General features: G+C 36.5%; 3 non-coding genes and 1 pseudogene across 3 annotated transcripts; 2 read left to right on the forward strand and 2 right to left on the reverse strand.

The window, feature by feature from the left end:
• Positions 1-12,459: 12,459 nt before the first annotated feature.
• TRNAH-GUG (transfer RNA histidin (anticodon GUG)) lies at positions 12,460-12,531 on the forward strand. Its single transcript has one exon. It is a non-coding gene; the product is annotated as a tRNA-His (tRNA).
• Positions 12,532-13,219: 688 nt separating this feature from the next.
• LOC128689873 (U6 spliceosomal RNA) lies at positions 13,220-13,369 on the reverse strand (annotated as a pseudogene).
• A 1,002-nt stretch (positions 13,370-14,371) lies between these two features.
• Positions 14,372-14,443, forward strand: TRNAH-GUG (transfer RNA histidin (anticodon GUG)). The gene has a single exon. It is a non-coding gene; the product is annotated as a tRNA-His (tRNA).
• A 2,598-nt stretch (positions 14,444-17,041) lies between these two features.
• On the reverse strand, positions 17,042-17,113 carry TRNAP-UGG (transfer RNA proline (anticodon UGG)). The gene has a single exon. It is a non-coding gene; the product is annotated as a tRNA-Pro (tRNA).
• Between the last annotated feature and the right edge of the window lie 339 nt (positions 17,114-17,452).

The raw sequence follows: 17,452 nt of genomic DNA on the forward strand, positions 1-17,452 counted from the left end.
GCAGAATTTTTGTGCGAAACATGCAGAATTTTTTTTTACACTTTTGTGAATTCGGTAAATTATATAAGTAAGCAAGACGGAGATCTATCCGAGTATATTTTAGTATTTTTGTATCAGAAGTGTGCTCCTGCTACTCTACGTTATATGACAGTACTTTGAAAAGAGAGAGAGAGAGAGAGAGAGAGAGAGAGAGAGAGAGAGAGAGAGAGAGAGAGAGAGAGAGAGAGAGTGAGCTGACGTAGGTAACAGCTCTTGGCTTGTAAATAGATTTAGGAATCCTAAACCTAACCTTGTAAAACCCTGCGTAAAAATAGAGACAGAGAGACTTCTTGACAGAATATAGTCGATAGAAAAATAGAGATAGCCGACGATCCTAAAACTTGCCTACCATGTGTTCGATTCCCACCATTTCTGTTATTCTGTTTTTCGTGAGCCTAGATACAAGTATGTTTAATTAGCCAAAACTTTTAGCTGTTAAGAAAAGAATGGAGACTATGAGTATCTTACACATCGTGACCATGTCTCCCCTGATTTTCCTTTTCTTCTCTGTTACGAAATCCGCTGGACGATTTAAAGCGACTGAGCTAGCAACTACTTAGCTAACAAAATGATGGAGTTTAACTACTGGGTGGAATGCATACCAAACTTATGAAACTAAATCCACACCGTGTTGCTTCTAACTCCTGATCTTCAACCATTTTTCTCTGTATTTAACTGATGAAGCCACTGGTTGGCGAAACGTTTCGATAATAAAGATACCCAAGTGTTGCGCAGGTGTCTAATTCATCATCCTGTCGGTTCTCTGAACCAATTATCTACATTAAAATAAAGAGATAAAACACAAAATCTAAATTAGTGTATAACAGGAGCAGCTCTGACCTCAGGCAAGAACCTAGAAGTGTTCCACATTGACCATGAAAGTCTAGCCCATCTGTCGAGAATGTCAACACCTCAGCACGCTTTCATACTGGTGGAAATTATTTTATCGTTATCATAAACTGCGCTTCGTTAATCGCGCAAATGAGTGGAAGTGTCAGATAAACGAATTTATAATGTAAATATGGTACGAATTTACTAGTAACCAATTACTTATTTGTAGCTTTTCGAGCAGAGATTTGCTCACTGTGTAGATTCCTGAGATTGTTCCATTGGTTTATCTCTGTTTGTAAATATCATTTTAGCTTCACAGCTTTCTCTTACTTTGCAACTTACTGCACTTCCTCGGTAGGAGAGGAGCTAATGTCAAGGTTCCAGTTCCCACAATTAACCCTTATGTTGTACAAAGTTGGATTTGATAGTTGTATAGTAAGAAACAGTCCATGAAGAAAACGTATGTTATTGCAACCCAATATTTTTCTTTCCGTTCCAGTGATCATTAAATACGAAAATAACATAACCTTTTACATTACAAGGAAGAATGTTCAATGTTGAATGCCCTCAACACTGTATTCAACTCAGCCTCATACACTCTAAAAGCTACAAGTCAACATTCAGAGTACATTAAACGGCACATCAAACAGCACTTTAAAACATGTGTTCAGTAAAATGGCTCACCGTGTACACTTGTGTGAAAACCTTAATGGTCAACATATTCAACAACTTGTAGCAATTTACTAATAAACATGCCTTGGGCTGCGCATCTTTTTTCGAACACTTTGTACTTCTCTGATTTTTAGAGTATTGTGTATATTTTGCTCATCAAACAGTGGAGGAAAGTGAGTTCCAGTGGTCTATGATTCTAAATGGTTATAACTATGACCATAATTTTTAAAGGAGAGGACAGGTAGGCCAGGGAAAGGCTTCGGTCAGATGACAAAAAGCTCCAACGGCGGGTCATCATCTAAGACCCGCGTCAGGAAACGCTTGTCCTGTTTTCTGACGAAATTTACCTAACCTAACCTATTAATTAAAAACAATGTTTATCTACATTTGTGGTGAACCCCATTCATCGGAGTCATATCATTGTTTTAGGTTCTTGAATAAATTTTCACTTGAAACAGTTCTTAGAATCTGAATATTTCAATTATGTTATGAATCTTAAATAGTTAAGGAAAATCGTATCACATTGGCTTCGTAAAGAAGAACAGTCTGTATAAATTAAATATCTCATGAATAAACTGCATAGTCTTCTGCACCGTCCCCAGTTCATATTCGTCTTCTGTATAATTTAGGGACAAATATTGGATGACATTTTGATGGTGACGTCTAATTAGTGCGTTGTGTAGTGTCAACATTGTGATACTTGTTATAGTTATTAAAGCTAGCATATAATAATTTAGCATTGAACCTCAGGACAAGACATTGTTTAACATACTGTAGGTCTGTCAAAGACATTTCTGAAGATCATTAACGTCCGTCTCTTCTATTATATCAAGGAATAAAACTGTTATAATGAAAACAAATATATTGTTTAACAGTTACCTGGAGTGGCCGTAACTCTCCCCATCCAAGATAACCTCCTCCGTGGGCCTGACTGCAAGGGTGATTGAAGTATTTGTGCGCAGTGATGCTCTGGCATCATCTTCCTTACCTCGGGCATATTAGGCCCACCTTGGCAGGCATCTATCACACTTTTTTTCTCATTACAGTACGATGTACATGGCTAATGCTCGTCTCAGGTGCTTGTTCACTCTTGTACATAGTCAGAAGTAATTATTTGTTTGGTTAATTGGGTTTGAAGCCAATTTTTTTTACGAAGGTCACTGTCTAACTTTTTTTTGGGTCATCCAAGGTGATTTACACATATGTTAAACTATGTATGATAATTGTACTTATGTGTACCCGTACCTAAATAAACTTACTTATTTAAGGCTGCATGGAACCTTTTTATCACCAGTCAAGAATACTTTAATCCTTAAAAAAATAGATTACAGTAAATTCTCGGTGAATGTCTAACGAGAGACACACATCTTTCGGTGTATCTGTCATATCTTCTCCTTGGTGCACTTAGCTCTTATCCTCTTCCTATAGGCCTGATACCCCACGTCAATGCCTCATGTATTTATAATGACTATATACTCCTTGTAATATGATGCGAAGGTAAATATAAACTCTAAATGTGTTCGATAATGCCATTATTTGATACTGAATTAAAAAAGTACACTCACAAACAAATTCAACCAATAAAAGTGTATATAATTGTGACATCAACTACATTTACTATAGTTGACCTTAAAATTTCGTTTTCTTCAAGATCATTTATTAATATTTATAGAAAATAAAATGATATGCTTCAGGGGAACCATTCCATTAACTTTTTAAAGTTTAATATCAATGGTATTCAATTCACCAAGGACCCCAATGGAAATAAGTCGCTTTTTCTGACTTCCTGGGTTATCCTAGTTAATCTACACATATGCTGCTATGTATGACAATTTATGTAACTGTATTTATGTGTACCAGTATCTGAATAAACTTACCAACTCGTAGCTCAGCTCTTGGGCATGACCTACTTCCACTGGGGAGACCGACCTACCAGAGACAATTCCTCCAGTAAGTTTATTCACGTACAGATACTCATAAATAATTACATAAATTATCATACATAACGGCATATGTGTAGATTACCTAGGATAATCCCCAAAAAATCAAAGTGACTTATTTTATCTTACACCAGTGTATAAGCACCAATCTCTGCCTGTCTTCAGATTTTGCAGGGCAACGGTGGTCATCACCTGCTACTAGGATGGGGGACAGAGTATCTCGTCCTCCACTGTCTTCTTTGTATATTTCTATAGTCAACAGTTATATCCATGTATTGTATATAAGTCACTCTGTCTGACTTTTTTGGGTTATCCCAGGTTCTCTACACATATGCTGCTATGTAAGATAATTCTATGTAACTGTATTTGTGTATACCTGAATAAACTTACTTGCTTACTTATAGCAAGTGGGCGACGAATCGTCAATAAAATAGAGATACCCAGATGTTGCGCGTATTATTAGTTCATCAACTTTCATATGAGTAAGAGAATTACTGTGGAAAATTCAAATTCAAATTCAAGTTTATTCTCTATAATTCAAAGTTCAAATTCAAAGTTTATTCTCTATAAGGATTACAATGCTGAGTTTACAGAATTTGGTTATTGTGTGGTTTACATGTAGTAAAATAATGTTTACACAGAGTACCACTAGAACACCTAGCATGGCTAGGCATTTCGGGCAGACTTAGTTTAATTCTTAATTTTAAAATATTACAAATTATGAGGTAAGTTGGTATTATGGCTAAGTGACTAAATACTAGTTCGAGAGTTTAGCAATGTGAATGCTTTTGTTTTGGCACAGTACATAGTTTCAGTATTGGAGTATCACAGGATTCATTATTTTAAGATTGAGATTTTTTTTTTTTTTTCGCCGGTATTCTCCCGGCCCGGGTCTTTTCCAAGTAGTGGTGACCCGGCCTTGGCTCCCTATCTGGGGAGTGTCTCGAGACTTAAGTCTCCCATGGGAGGAGGTACAAGTACCTCCTCATCTTTGGGACCAAGTGTCCCCAGGCCTAGCCACATTCCCCGCCCTCACGGGGCTCGTAGGGAGAAGCTAGGCCTCATGTCTGCCATCTACCCCGCCTCAAAGGGGCTCGTGGGGATGGCAGTCTTATGAGCTGCAGATGGTAGCAAGCTCAGGCCTCTTTAAGATTGAGATTAATATTTCTGTTTATGGTCAAATGGGTGAGTGAGTGTAAGTGTGAACCACCAGGTGGTATTCGTGTAGTTAGTTGACAGGGTGTATCAGGGAGATAAGATGTTTTCTAATGGTAGTTTTGAAGGTGATGAATGTGTCTGCAGTTCTAGAGTTCTCAGGTAGGGTGTTCCAGATTTTAGGGCCTTTGACATACATTGAATTTTTGTAAAGGTTTTGTCGGACACGGGGAATGTCGTAGAGATGTTTGTGTCTGGTGTTATGCCTGTGGGTTCTGTCACAACTATCAAGAAAGCATTTTAGGTCAAGGTTGATATTGGAGTTTAAGGTCCTGTAGATGTAGATTGCACAGTAGTAAGTGTGGATGTACCGAACAGGGAGTAAGTTTAGATCTATGAAGAGTGGGGGGGGGGTGTTGCCAGGGATGGGATTTAGTGATTATTCTTACTGCAGTCTTTTGTTGGGTTAATATTGGCTTTAGGTGTGTTTCTGCAGTTGATCCCCAAGCACAAATAGCATAGGTGAGGTATGGATAAATAAGTGAGTGTTATAGTGTGAGAAGGGCATTTTGCGGCACGTAGTATCATATCTTGGAGAGGATCCCAACCATTTTGGATACTTTTTAGGTTATGTGTTGGATATGGGTGCTGAAATTCAGGTTGTTGTCAAGGTATAGACCTAGGAATTTGCCCTCATTATGTCTGGTAATTAGAGTGTTGTCGATTTTAATGTTAATTTGTGCATCTCCTGCTCTGTTACCTAACATAGTATAGTAGGATTTGTCAGTGTTAAGCATAAGTTTATTGGCTGTCATCCAAGTCGATATTTTGATCAGCTCCTCGTTAACAATGGTGTTGAGGGTGGCAAGATTAGGGTGAGAGATAACATAAGTCGTGTCGTCAGCAAAGAGAATGGGTTTCAGGTGTTGGAATACTGTATATATTTTCCATAAATTCAGTATTTATATGTAAATAGATGGCCATACTGTATTTAATAATATTTATGTCATAGAAAACAGAAAGCCTGCCTCTGCGCAGAGGAGACTCGCCATCTTGGTTTTGAATTGGATACAACGTTAGTGTAATGGGAAGGAATTTTCGTGCTATAGAGGTTAAAATTGGGCTGACACCTCTGAAATAGGAGGCGAAATTGTTGGACATGCATTCCTGCATAACTTGAGATATCAGATGACTGGACAAGACAGCTCCAGGAACCTCAGATAAGCTCTCTAGATTTGTGTATAATTCTGGCCAGTGTTTTCATAAATTTAGTTAGTGAGGTTTTTCTGAGTATGATACAACTTAATATCCAGTCAAATTGGTGAGTGATATTAAGATATATTTTCCTTCTGTTATGTAATTATATATATATATATATATATATATATATATATATATATATATATATATATATATATATATATATATATATATATATATATATATATATATATATATATATATAACCATTTATTATTTTTAATATACAGTCCACAAATTTATATATTTACCAGTATTACTGGTGTATGTATATTTCTTTAATTAATAGGTCCAGAGCAACTTGTGGATATGACAGTGGTAGGTATCGAATGGGGACATTTTTTGTGACCTAAGTGTCCCAAATTCCTACTTGTCTAACTGATAAATAATAGTTATCATTGTTCATTTACTGTTATGTATATAATTATACATCCAAGTAAATGCAATTTTCCACATTTAATTTGCCCGTTGGTCCTTCGAACCGGATGTAATTAGTGAAGTCATTAATTGGTTAATTACTTAATAATTATATATGAAATGAAAGAAGGAGGTGGATGTTAAGTTCACAAATTTACTTAATGTGTAGTGGATTATAATAATTACAATATTAATTTTGATAAGCTAAGCTCATCTGGCTAAGTTTATATTAATTTGTATAATACTAATTTGATAAGACAATTCTGGCCAAGATTTATATCAGTGTATGTGTTATTGATAAGACAAGTGTGGATAAAGATTATATTGTGTATAATATTAATTTTGCTATGCGACATTCTGGCAAGGATTTATATTTGTATAATATTAATTTGATAAGCCAATTTTGGCCAAGATTTATATCAGTGTATGTGTAATTGATAAGCCATGTGTAGCTAATTATTAATGTGTATATTAATTTTGCTATGCCAAATTCTGGCAAGGATTTATTAATTTGTATAATATTAATTTTGATGAGCCAAGTTTGTATTAATGTACATTTAAAATTTATATTATGCATGTAATTGCTAAGCTCAAGTAGCTAGGATTTATTCAAAGGTAAGTTGTACTATTTACCTTTATAAAGTGCATAATTTAGTACATAATCAGTGTTATTAAGTTGAATTTAATGCAATGCATCATGGCTGAAAATGAGGAAATTAATGTAGAAGACAAACATATGGAATATAGAGCAAAGAAAGCATCTCTGCAAGCTAGAAAGGGGCATGTAACAAAAGCATACAATAAATGTTTGGAATTATTGAATCAAGAAACTGTGAATACTGATGATTTAAAATTGTATTTAGATGCTTTAGGTAATAGATATGATTCATACAAATTATATTACAACAAATATGAAGGAGATTTATTAGTAAACTGTGTAGATGAGACTGAAGTAGATCTCATAATTAATCAGTATTATGAATTAGAGGAAAAGATTCTTTCTTGTAAAAGTCAGGCCTTGAATAAATTAAAATGTGTAAACCAGGCAGTTAATCAGTCTGCTCCAACAAATAATATGTCTTTGCCAAAACTCCCAGAACTATGTTTACCTGTATTTAATCCTGGTGAAAATTGGGAGGAATTTTGGTCAATTTTTAAAGCAGCTGTGCATGACAGGAGTGACCTAGCCTGTGTAACTAAATTATTATACCTCAAAGGACAGGTAAGAGGAGATGCTCACATACTCATACAAGCCTTTCCCAATGTAAATGACTCTTACAAGGAAGCAGTTGACTTGTTGAAGGTCACTTATGGTAATATAGAACAAAGTAGGTTGGATCTAGTGAATATCATTGTTACTTTAAAATCCGCAGATCACATTTACAAAGGTTTACAGCAGGTTAGAGTTAAACTGGAGAGCACTCTCAAAACTTTAAGTAATAAATATAATCTGAAGGAATCAGACTGGTTATTGAGTGCCATGGTACAGAATAAATTAAGCTGTAAAACACTTGAATGACTCTCAAACAAATATCACAAGGGTTATTTTGGTCTTGAGGAAATAAGACTAGGTCTACAAGAATTAATTGTTCAGTTGCAGACCAGCCAACTAACTCATTTTAAAGATGCAACACATAATAACTCTGAGGTATCTGTCATGTTTCACAAAGGGAAAAATTATCCCAATGTTAATAATCAAAAATCATTTCCTAAAAGGAGTTACATAGGGGCATATCAAGGAGCAGGAATCAGAAATAATGATTCTCCATAAGGTAAGAAGAATAAGTACCCTTCTAAGAGTAGCCCAGTTAATAAGAAACCAGTCAAAGAAAGGAGATATTGTCTTTTCTGCAAGGGTACTCATTTTTCTAAGAATTGCAATGCATACAATTCATGGAATGATAAAGTTGAAAGATTGGAGGAACTTGACAGATGTATCAGATGTTTAGGTAATAACAATGTAAAGGATTGTTATGCCAAATTAAACTTCTGTTATCAATGTCACAAAGGAAGACACCATATAGTCATGTGTAAGGGTCTATATGTTAATGTTGATAATAATGATAATGTTGACAATCCTGACACAACAGTGGCTAATGTAAAAATTGCTGCTAATGTTAATAATGATGGTTTTGCTGAAGTAGCCTTACCAGTGTTACAGGTAAAAATTGATGATAAAAGGCATAAATCAAAAATTGTAAATGCATTATTGGACCAGGGATCCCAGCGTACTTTCATAAAACGTAAATGTCTTGATGGTATGAAAGTACAGATGGGAGATCCCACAACTTTAAAATTATCTGGTTTTCTCTCGGATAAAAGGGCTAAATTGTATGACACTGTTTATGTAACTGTCAGGTTGGGCAATGAGAAAAAACGTGTTAATGCAGTAATTGTAGATAGACTTCCAGAGAAAATATCTACAGTAGGGCTTAGTAAAGCTGCAGAAAGACTTTCACATAATGTAAATTTAGCACCTTCTGGGGTAAGTGATGATTCTGTAGGCCCAATAAATATTTTGATAGGTAGTGACTATTATGCCTCCTTTGTACAGGGTATGGTAAAGAAATGTGGTGTCACCCTTTTGAAGACTGCAGCAGGCTATGTAATGTATGGTAGGATTCCTCGTAATAATAATTCATGACTAGAGGAAACTACAAATACCATAACTGTGTGTCTTGTCCATGAAGTCATGCCCCAGTATAATTCTTTCATAGAGGATGGTGTTGAGCTAGTGCATAAATTGTGGGAATTAGACAGCATTGGAATAAATGTAAATGAAGAAAGTCCAGACGATTCTTTTACTCAAGAACAATACCTGAGAGACGTAAAATTTGAATCTGGACAATACTGGGTACGACTTCCGTGGAGACTGAACCATCCAGAATTGCCCACTAATTACAGAATGGCATATGGACAATTAAAGGCTCAGCTCCGTGAATTGAGTAAGACACCAGAATTGTTAACTGCCTATAATGATATAATTGTTGAGCAGTTAATTAATAAATTTATAGAAGAGGTACCTCCTGAGCAAGCCAAAATTTATGGTCACTATTTGCCACATCACGGAGTGAATAAGGATTCTATGACCACTCCTTTGAGGATTGTGTTTAATTGTAGTGCCAGGAGTAACAAAAATGTACCTAGTTTCAATGACTGTTTTATGACAGGTCCGTCGTTGACGGAAAAATTAGGAGATATCTTGTTAAATTTCAGAGTAAAGAATTATGCCTTTACGGCTGACATAAGTAAAGCTTTCCTAAGAGTGGGTTTACAAGAGGCTGACCGGGATTGTACCCGCTTCTTATGGCCTGAGAATCCTATTGGCCCACTTAGCCCTCTGAAAACCTTTTGCTTTAGAAGCGTATTATTTGGTGCTACATCCAGTCCGTTCCTACTTCAAGTGATGATAAATGCACACCTAAAATGTACGGGAAGTCCATTGAGTAAAGTAATGAGCAAACAATTTTATGTGGACAATTTCCTGGGTGTGACGTCAACTGAAGAGGAACTGACTTATGGAGAGGCTAAGAAAATAATGCAAAGTGCAAATATGCGTCTGAGAGAATGGAATAGTAATTCGTCCAAATTGAAGGACAAAATAAGTAAAGATTACCCTGGAGATGAAGTGCCAAAATGTAGTAATGTCTTGGGTTTAAATTGGGATACTGAGAGAGATTTGTTAATGTTAAAACCTAATAATTACAGTATGCCCAATAAATTAACTAAGAGAGTTTTGCTTGCTGAAGTTTCCAAATGTTTTGATCCACTAGGTTCAGTGTCACCCCTTACTATAAGAGGGAAATTATTAATTCAGGAAGCATGGAAGCTTAAATGTGCTTGGGATGAAATTCTACCTGAGGAATTCATTAACAGGTGGGATGAATTAATTGGTGATTATGAAAAAAATTCCAATGTTGGAGTTCCCACGCCAGGTGGTCAATCCAAATGGGAAAAATGTACTCCACATTTTTTGTGATGCTTCAAAATTGGCATATGGAGCAGTTGCTTACCTTCAATGTAATAGTGTTATTTCTCTTGTTATGTCTAAGGCTAAAGTGTCTCCAATTAAATCACGTACCTTACCTCAGTTGGAATTAACAGCCATTTATGTAGGTGTCAAATTAGCTAATTATATAAGAAATAAGTTGCAGGAGATAAATATTAGCGACACTGTAATTTGGTCTGATAATGAGGTATCCTTACAATGGATTTGTAATGGAAACAGTAAAATTGTGTACGTACAAAACAGAGTCGCTGAAATTAATCAGATGCAAGAGAAGTATAATAGTTTGGGCCTGGTGGCTAAAGCTCCCGCTTCACACACGGAGGGCCCGGGTTCGATTCCCGGCGGGTGGAAACATTCGACACGTTTCCTTACACCTGTTGTCCTGTTCACCTAGCAGCAAATAGGTACCTGGGTGTTAGTCGACTGGTGTGGGTCGCATCCTGGGGGACAAGATTAAGGACCCCAATGGAAATGAGTTAAACAGTCCTCGATGACGCACTGACTTTCTTGGGTTATCCTGGGTGGCTAACCCTCCGGGGTTAAAAATCCGAACGAAATCTTATCTTATCTTATCTTAACATTTAATTATATACCTGGTGAGGAGAATCCAGCTGATTTCTTGTCTCGAGGTTTACCTTATGCTAAATTTGTAAATGCTGTATCATGGTTTAAAGGACCGAGCTGGTTGGTAAATAAAGCTAATTGGCCTGTACAAAAGGCGTATATTGCTCCTGCTGAAATTACTGTGACCACCGCTCCAATAGTTTGTCCTTCCTTAGCCATTGATATAAATAGGTATTCTTCTTTACCCAAACTAATCAATGTAACTAAATTGATGTTTAAATTTCTAAACAAGTTGAATATTTCACATAAGTTTTCACATCCTCTTGAATATTGGATAAAGAGGGTACAGGAGGAAATCTATGGAAATGAGATTAAATTGATGATGGAAAGAAAAATTGTGAAGGGTTCCATAATAGAGAAACTGGGGCTGTATTTAGAGAACAGTGTAATTAGGTGCAGAGGTAGGTTACAAAATGCTGAATTGGGTGATTATGCTAAACACCCTATCTTACTGCCCAAAACTCATCATCTAACAAATTTAATTGTCCTAAATGCCCATAAAAATGTAATGCATGGTGGGGTACAAGATACCTTAAATTGTATTAGGGAAACTTTCTGGATTCCACAAGGACGGCAAAGTGTAGAAAGGGTGATTAAATCTTGTGTAATATGTCGCCGTGTGGATGCCAGATCCTATATGTACCCAGGTCCTCCACCATTTTCAAATGAGCAATTTGAGTGGTTTAGCAACGAACTCCGGCCAGCCGCAGTGTGGAAAATACTGTATATATTTTCTAGAAATTCAGTATTTATATGTAAATAGATGGCCATACTGTATTTAATAATATTTATGTCATAGAAAATGGAAAGCCTGCATCTGCGCAGAGGAGACTCGCCATCTTGGTTTTGAATTGGATGCAACGTTAGTGTAATGGGAAGGAATTTTTGTGCTCTAGAGATTAAAATTGGGCTGACACCTCTCAAATAGGAGGCGAAATTGTTGGACATGCATTCCTGCATAACTTGAGATATCAGACGACTGGACAAGACAGCTCCAGGAACCTCAGATAAGCTCTCTAGATTTGTGTATAATTCTGGGCAGTGTTTTCATAAATTTAGTTAGTGAGGTTTTTCTGAGTATGATACAACTTAATATCCAGTCTGTTATGTAATTGTGTATATATATAACCATTTATTATTTTTAATATACAGTCCACAAATTTATATATTTACCAGTATTCCTGGTGTATGTATATTTCATTTAATTAATAGGTCCAGAGCAACTTGTGGTTATGACAGTGGTAGGTATCGAAGGGGGACATTTTTTGCGACCTAAGTGTCCCAAATTCCTACTTGTCTATGTAACATTGATAAATAATAATTATCTTTGTTATCATTTACTGTTATGTACATAATTAGTTACATTAAGATAAATGCAATTTTCCACAATATTATTATAATTATTATAAAGGGAAAAAAGAACGTTTCTCTTAAAATAACTCACCTGTGTATATCTGCACGATAATTTTGTATATAAAATAAAATTAGACTCGCACTCTGTATCTCTTGTCGGCCGTGATCGTATAGTGGTTAGTACATTGCGTTGTGGCCGCAATAACCCAGGTTCGAATCCTGGTCACGGCACAAGTACATGTGTTTTCAAAATTTGAGTTACACATGAGGGATTCATTTAAAATTCATAGAGGAGAGAAACATAAAGATTTCAATGAAATTAAACTAGTTACTGGGTTGTTGAAGTTAACGTCTACATATTGTACTGTTCCTTTCTACATATTGTACTATTCCTTGTGTTCAAAACTTAAATGTGTATTAGTGTAACCTCAATGAAAACTTATAATATTTTCGAGTTTAAAATGCTGGTAATCGAGCTGGTAGGGATTTTTTTTTTACCGTGTTTCTAACACCTGCTGCCCATCTTACCTAACAGACATCTGGGAGTTAGTCGCCTGTTGTGAGTCGCATCCTTGGGGTGTGGAGTCCCTCTATCAAGACCCGATTGTTGTGGGTCGAATCCTGGGAAACGGTCTTAAAAAAAAGCCATGCTGCTTGGGTTATCCTTCAACGGTGCCATTGTGAATGAAGTCTTGTTTGTCATAACAGATCTCTTTTTCGGGGTGCACTAAGCTTATGTTTTCTGTCTGCCCTTGGGTTATCCTAGGTAATTTATCCGGGAGGGATATCCACCTAGGATAACCCTATAATGCCAGTGCGCCATCGGGAACTGTCTTATTTCCACTGGGCTCATTTTAATCTTGCCCCCCCCAGGATGCGACCCACAACTGTCGGCTAACACCCAGGTACCTACCTATTTGCTGCTAGGATATCCTTCACGAGTCTGTGCATCATCCTTGCGCAGGGGCCATACCTGGAGTATACCTGGAGAGGGTTTCGGGGGTCAACGTCCCCTCTGATCTTCTCTGTACAGTTACAATTTTAGTACATGTATTGCCGAAGCAAGTACTTAGGTGTTATGTACATAATTTGAAATTATTTTCTACAATGCTCTCTAAAGTACATTACGTAGATTACTATATATATATGTATATATATATATATATATATATATATATATATATATATATATATATATATATATATATATATATATATATATATATATATATATATATATATATATATATATATATATATATATATATTATTTTTATTATCACACTGGCCGATTCCCACCAAGGCAGGGTGGCCCGAAAAAGAAAAACTTTCACCATCATTCACTCCATCACTGTCTTGCCAGAAGGGTGCTTTACACTACAGTTTTTAAACTGCAACATTAACACCCCTCCTTCAGAGTGCAGGCACTGTACTTCCCATCTCCAGGACTCAAGTCCGGCCTCCCGGTTTCCCTGAACCCCTTCATAAATGCTACGTTGCTCACACTCCAACATATATATATATATATATATATATATATATATATATATATATATATATATATATATATATATATATATATATATATGCATATATACATACATATATTTGTATGTATGTATATACACTCCTCTGGCCATCGGGAACATTAACGTTAGTCTATCATCACTTGACATTTTCTTCGAACTCAGTAACACATTATATAGAAAGAGGAAAATATTTTAAGGGAGACCATTCAACATTTTTGTGTTAGTATCACTGTGATAATCGATTATCAATTTTCGTAGTCTGTCTGCACCAAAACATATATTCATTAGTATAACCCTGAAAAATAAGAAAGAACATCTTTTTGTTTAAACTCGAGCAAAACTTTTAACATTTTTGTGAATGATGCTTGATTATCGAAAGAACTTATTTGTAAATAAATTAGCATTATTCTCGTTTTGATTCGAATTTACTGCACATGAAACCTATATAAAAGGCCAATGATAAACATCTAGTTTAGGTGTTCTGTACCGCTTGGCTTTTATATAAAGTCTTTCATTAGTCTTATACAGCCACCGAGGTGTTGGCCGTGATCGTATAGTGGTTAGTACATTGCGTTGTGGCCGCAATAACCCAGGTTCGAATCCTGGTCACGGCAGAGTGGCTTACGTTTTCCTTATTTATTTAGGCACGATGTAAATAAGAAAGAGAAAGACGTGTATAATTCACTGACGGGAAGCTAGTTTAATGACTGAAATAAGTAAAGTATGCTGAAATACCGTGCCACGTATTCCACGTAAAATTTCTGTGGAAGAGTGACCAGAAAATCTTCATCTCTGAAATAATTGATTCACACCTTTGCACTTCTCCGGGAAACACAATAAACTAGCCACTTCCGTGGTAAAATCTAAAATCCGGGAAATCAGTTCTATGCCACAGCTTTATGATTGAACTGTCAAGAGGACCTGCTGGATTGGTGAGTTCTGTAAATTCTTATTTTCGCCTCAAGGACCCCAGTGGAAATAAGTCATTTCGTCTGACTTTTTCTGGGGTTATCTTAGGTATTCTAACACATATGCTGCTATGTATGATAATTTATGTAATTGTGTTTATGTGTACTTGGACTTGAATAAAAACTAACTATATAACCTGAGGCTTTAAGAATGCTTTTATGTACTCAATAATGAAGACTTCAGAAAGTAAAAAGTCACAATAAGATGACAGGAACAATGTACAAATAACTCGCACTTAAGGAGAGGTGAAAGTAATGTCAACGTTTCGGTCTGACTTAGCCTAAGTCGGACTGAAACGTTGTTATCACTTTTCTCTTATCATCTTAGGATATTCTTATACCAGTAAAATTCTAAACGTGCCGATAAAAAACTTGATATTAAAAGCATCAGAGATCGTATCACTGGAAATAATATCTTCACTGGCGTTAATATGCCAAAGGAAACTCATCCAAACCCTGGCAGAGAAACACTGTTCCACATGGATGATAAAACCTGGAACTGATCAGGTACATAGAGCACGCATCAGTTACTGGGCTTCCACCCTTCATTATGAACTGAAATGCGATCAAATTAGCGAGTTCAGAGACAACTCAAGGTATTTTATCCACAGTATCATATGACCAACCATTCTGGTATTGCATATTGTAAATAACTTATAACCACTTAAAAGTTTAAATTCAACCACATCTTGCTACAGTATCAGATAACATAAGTATTTCAAAACCACATGTATACTATATTGCAATATTTTTGTGACTTAATTCGTGTTTGTATTAATAAGACATTGCTGTTGTAAATAGATATAAAGAAGTAAATAGATGTTTACCACTATAAATTGTTTAGCTATCAGAACTTACGGGTCTCTATAATCATACGACTATCTCCCACAGGATGGGTATGGGGTGCATAATAAAAATATTAAACAAATTTTCCCCTCTCCTAAGTGCGTGTGAAGACTTTAACCTTGGACAACACAATCAGTTCAAAGAATGAGACTTATTTCTGTCGGGGAACTAGATATCTTTACTGGACTACAAGTGGATTACATCTGAAGGGGGTCTTGATCTAGAGAATTGGAGCTACCTGTCTATTCTTTGAATCAAACCTGATTACGTCCCATTCTGTAAGTGCTTCCTATTAATTCAATATCAATACTACTACTATTACTACTACTGCTGGTGCTGCTGCTGCTATTACTACTCCTACTACTACTTCTGTAACTACTGCTACTATTACTACTACTACTACTACTAATAAAAATACTAATGTTCTTGGACTGCATCTATTCTACTGTATAATGAAACTGGTCGTTTCAGCAAATTTACAGAATGTTTGTATCTACATGATTATGTTTACCAATCAAAGATCATCTCTTTCTGCCCAGTACATGACACCAGGTTCATTTAGAAAGCAGAGCAAACATTAAATAGTGAAAACACAATGCTTGATGAGACTTTTGTGTACATGGGAGCGAGTGCATGCAATTAGCTATTTGTAATAACCTATTTGTATTTTCATCTCTGATTACATTCCAGTAATTTAACACTGTTTGTAAAGAAAGTTTGAGCACCCGTTGCTCAAGACTGTTCAACAGCCTCCCACCAGCCATATGGGGGATTACCAATAGACCCCTAGTTGTCTTCAAGAGGGAGCTGGACAGATACCTAAAGTAAGTGCCGGATCAACCGGGCTGTGGTTAGTACGTTGGACTACGTGCGGCCAGCAGTAACAGCCTAGTTGATCAGGCCGTGATCCACGGGGAAGCTTGGTCATGGACCGGGAATACCCTCCAGGTTGACTCCAGGCAGATAGACCCGTTGTTTCAGGTGCCTGAATGCTGTTCCTAGGTTTTCTAGTCATACATACGGAGTTGAAGTTACCTTCAATGTACCTCCACATGAATGTTTGGTGTGTTATAAGCCTCCAGAGCCTTTACCTACACTAGATTTGCAGTTTTTCCCTTCCTATGCCATACTCTCAGGTCTATCCTCTGTTGACGCTTGAATTCCAGTAGCCATTTTTGGAGTACTTACGTATCCTGTCCAGAGCTTCCTAAACCCTTCCCGCTTCTGCTCCTTTCCCTTTTATCAGCAAACAATGGCAACTCAGTCCTAACAATTTCTGTTAGTTATATAAATTATTCTGAAGGCAAAAATAATTAGAGCATAAAATTATCAAAACACAATTTAATGTAGAAGGAACAGAGACGGCTCATTTTCGTCCTCTTTGAAAAAGAAAACATCGGGCCCGTCCGGGATTTGAACCCGGGACCTCCTGCACCCAAAGCAGGAATCATACCCCTAGACCAACGGGCCGTTTTGTGTATGTGCGTCTAAAGTTTATTAACACAAAATTTCAAGAATTCTCAGCGATAGTCATTACATTAAGTTGGTATGAGTGAGATTGTTTGTCATTACTTTGTTGGTGGACCACCTTCCGTCACTGTGATGGTGGACCACCTTCCGTCACTGTGATGGTGGACCACCTTCCGTCACTGATGGTGGACCACCTTCCATCACTGTGATGGTGGACCACCTTCCATCACTGTGATGGTGGATCACCTTCCATCACTGTGATGGTGGACCACCTTCCGTCACTGTGATGGTGGACCACCTTTCATCACTGTGATGATGGATCACCTTCCGTCACTGTGA

The sequence above is a fragment of the Cherax quadricarinatus genome, chromosome 22, assembly GCF_038502225.1.
Source record: "Cherax quadricarinatus isolate ZL_2023a chromosome 22, ASM3850222v1, whole genome shotgun sequence".
NCBI classification, from domain to species: domain Eukaryota; kingdom Metazoa; phylum Arthropoda; class Malacostraca; order Decapoda; family Parastacidae; genus Cherax; species Cherax quadricarinatus.